Genomic DNA, 4,053 nt, shown 5'->3' on the forward strand with positions numbered 1-4,053 from the left:
TTTTGGGAGAATATGGTAGGCATTCTACCTTATAGCATATCCTCCAGCATGTGAACTGAGAGGTTGACTTGTCCACAAAGAGAGAAATTTGAGAACTCGCGCTATATTCTAATACTAAGCTTGGCCAAATTGCATTCTGCACAAGAATGAGTCAACTGAGAAAATCGGATCAAAGCTCATAAAACAGTCTGCAGCCCAAGAGAAGAACATTTCTCTAAGTGTTCAATAGAACATCTTTCCTGCCAAATAGAATTACTAAATGACAAGGAAAGAAAAAACATTTAAAATACCTGCCTGATGGCCTAATTTGTTTTAGGAAAACATTATTTGTAACAATAAATAGGTCAAGATAAATAGAGACTAGCTTGTGATAAGAAGAAAATGGAAGGAATCAAATGGTTCCAGAAGCAATAATAGAAAAGACATATTGCAGGAAATTGAATTATTTACACCATATCTGTATTTTAATAAATTAGCACTGGAAGAATAATAAAAATAAGTTAGTTTAAGCTTTGTGCAGTGGCACTATTGTAGCTACTGAGGTTCCTCCAGGGTGCGATTATTGCTAATTAAAAACATTTCCCAATATCCTGGTGTGATAACTTGCATTAGAATGTGCATTGGCAATTTTTGACAGTCTCTACAGAGACAGAATTTAAAAAAAGAAAAAAGAGGGTTCATTTTTAACCATAATGTGCAAATACTGTATTTGATGTATCCTGCACTCTGTCACTTGTCTTCGAGTGCCAAGCTTGGGTGCTTGGGACCACAAGGGAAGTGCTGTGGTTGGGAGACAGTTGATTATTAACCAAGTCACCTGTCTCAAGTCCTTGCTTGAGTTTCTGCTTTCTTGGCAAGAGGGAAATCTCCAGATTTTTTTTGGCCTTATTCCTGGGAAATCTCGACATAGAGTCCATTCAAATCTGCCAGCTACTTGCTGTGAACCCTAACCCCTAATCCAGTCCCTCTTAGCTTTGAGGGATCCCACAATCACCAAGAGAAATAGAAGTTTCCAAAATGAGACAGTCAAATTAACAATTACCACAAATGATTACAAAGTGGAGAGAAATGTTTACTTGGGTGAGTCAATGGTCTTTCTCTCTGTCCCACAAAAGAGAAGGTGCCCATACTACACTGCTGGGATAGGGGAACCACCAAAGAAAAGAGCCCTGGGGTCTTACTGCCAGTGAATTACACACATGCAGATCTGTGGCCTCTTCTCCTTATGATTGGTGGGGTGGGGTTGGGACCCCAGCAGCCCTATTTCAACAGGAAGCAGGTAGGCACTGATCTTCCTAAGAACCATTAGAACATAACCCCCAACTGAAAATACAGGCAGATTTCCATGGTGATTTAAACACTTGAAGGGTAAGTACATATTAAAATGTGCCCCCACAAGATACAGGCCTTTGGAAGTGCTCTGTGTAGATGTACCCTCACTTTCTAACATCAACTCCTAATTTTCTCTCCTTTTCCTACTCTGCTTTAGAAATACCACTTCCCATTTCCTGGAATACTCATCTACATAAAAGACGGAGATTCTGGCCATCTTTTTTTCCCTGTGCCCTGCAAACTCTATCATCTTTGGCTTAGAAAGAATGTTATGGTAGGCTTTCTTTGGACCATGCTTCTACTGGTTGTCAAATCACAGGGCTCTTGTATCATGAGGTGGAAGAATATAGTACCAATTCCATTCAATTTCCTCCTCCAGGGATGGCATCAGAAACTTTTCCCTTTGATTAGGGCAAACACAGCTTATCAACTTGAATATGTTAAGTTTCTTTGGTTTAAAGCAAGTGACACCAATCAGGCTTGGAAGAGATAGAAACCGGGCAGCTCTAAGTCACCTTTTTGAAAGAAACTTCTAGATTGTCTCACCTGCTTTCACAGAATAAATGATCTCTAAACATTTTCTCTCATTGTTGTGTCACCTCTCGGAGGGTTGAAACTGCCTTTGCAAAAACTATAACTGAGACAATTATTACAGTGAAAGAGATCTGACCTAACTGACTGACTCCATCTTGCTTCTAACCTTCATGCTGTCCTTGTTGATTTTTGGGTGGAGGCTGAACTAACTCTGGGATAAACTTACTTTATGGTTTAGCTTTGAAACAGTAATGGTAACAGCCCTTTCCCAAAACAAACCCCCTTCCTACCTAGGGACTAGACTGCCTTTGCAGGACTAACAAATAGCCACAAGATTAGAAATTATGGTTTAGGAGTCATGCAGCTGGAGGCTGTAAGATTCTAAACCTCCTCAAATTGCTCCTGGGGATAACATCACTATTGTAAACCCTAATACCAGCACTTGAGACATTTTGCAGACCCTGCACTCGAAGGATGAGTTGGTACCACCTAAATTGATAAACTGGCTCATTTGGTCTTTTGGCCCCACCCTGCCACCCCCCCACCCAGGAAATGACTTTGCAAGACAACAGCTTCAACTCCTTGTGATTTCATCTCTGACATGACCAATCAGAACTCTCAACTCACTGGCCCCCTACCCACCAAATTATCCTTAAAAAATCAGATCCCCAAATGCTCGGGAAGACTGATTTCAGTAATAATAAAACTCCGGTCTCCCACACGTCCAGCTCTGCATGAATTACCCTTTCTCTGTTGCAATTCTCTGGTCTTGATAAATCGGCTCTGTCTAGGCAACGGGCAAGATAAACCCATTGGGTGGTTATAGGGTCCACACCTAGGGAAAGAAACAGTGATCAATTGGCTGAACTTGGATCATGTGGCTACTGTCGATCTAGGCAGCAAGAGAAAGGATCTTGTAGAAAGAGCTCTAAGACCACTTTAGTCTTATAATGGTAGCTCAAGGCTCTTTGAATATAGAATTTTATCAAGCTTCTGCATGATAAAAATACTTCAGTCTTCATATAGAAAAATGAAGGGCCTTTGGGAAAGAGTAACGGATGCAGTCAAGAGAAAGGATCTTGTAGAAAGAGCTCTAAGACCACTTTAGTCTTATAATGGTAGCTCAAGGCTCTTTGAATATAGAATTTTATCAAGCTTCTGCATGATAAAAATACTTCAGTCTTTATATAGAAAAATGAAGGGCCTTTGGGAAAGAGTAATGGATGCAGTGTGGCCCTAAATTGACAATTGTTCTGTACAAGAACAACTAATTTTATTCCAAAGAGAGCGCAGCTTATGTTCATCTGAAAATAGTATATTGATTTTATTGTATAATATTGATTCTACTTCTTATAAAACATAACTCTTTTTTATTGTGCTAAAGAAGTTTTCTCCTTCTTCTTGGCTCCTCTTTCATCACAAAGAGCCTCTTTTCAACCCTTTTATTATCATCTCAGATCGCTTGCAAAATTTCTCAGCTCCTAATCCTTTGATGTTCTCACAGGGAGAGAAAATAGGAAAAGGACAAGAGTGCCAGTGACCTCCTTTGTCCTCAGAGTGAGGTGATGTTCTGCTTAAGGACTGAACTATTCATATCAATGGTGTCCTTTTATTGCTTATAGGGCTGTATGGGTTCAGTTCTCAACCATCTCAAAAGTTTTTCTCTCCTGTGAACTCCAGTAGCCCTCTGTCTATACTTGTGGTCTTTCCCACCCATCTTCAGACTACTTTATTCTCTGAATTGTTAGTATTTTAGAACCACAGTAGGTCTGATGACAAAGGGCCTTCAAAAAATGATCCACCTTCCATGAGACCACATATCATCAATTTAAGCATAAAGAGTAAGCATATAATTTATTGCCCAAATTAGAACACTTTTGAAAGTAAAAGGAAACAACAGAAATCACATTATGTCACTGGCTTTAAACTAGGATTTCTCACAAAATGTTGAATTTTTTTTGACTTGTGGATATACAAGGTTAAGAAAATTTGGTATATCTTTCATGAAGCCATAGGTTCTCTCAATTTCTCCTGCACATTGAACCTTGCCATATCTGATTGTATTCCTCTATTTTTAGTTGATTTCTACTTCTTGAATCTGGTTTAGATGTACATATATTTCAAGCTTGTTATTTTTTCAGCTGTATCCCTCTATCCACCCTTTCACATCTGTACTTCCCCATCATT

The 4,053-nt window shown here is 39.3% G+C and overlaps 1 non-coding gene across 1 annotated transcript; it reads left to right on the forward strand.

Moving 5' to 3' along the window:
• The first annotated feature begins 508 nt into the window (after nucleotides 1-508).
• LOC112130027 (U4 spliceosomal RNA) lies at nucleotides 509-649 on the forward strand. Its single transcript, XR_002912340.2, has one exon. It is a non-coding gene; the product is annotated as a U4 spliceosomal RNA (small nuclear RNA).
• The last annotated feature ends 3,404 nt before the right edge of the window (nucleotides 650-4,053 follow it).

The sequence above is a fragment of the Pongo abelii genome, chromosome 17 (assembly GCF_028885655.2).
Source record: "Pongo abelii isolate AG06213 chromosome 17, NHGRI_mPonAbe1-v2.0_pri, whole genome shotgun sequence".
NCBI classification, from domain to species: Eukaryota; Metazoa; Chordata; class Mammalia; order Primates; family Hominidae; genus Pongo; species Pongo abelii.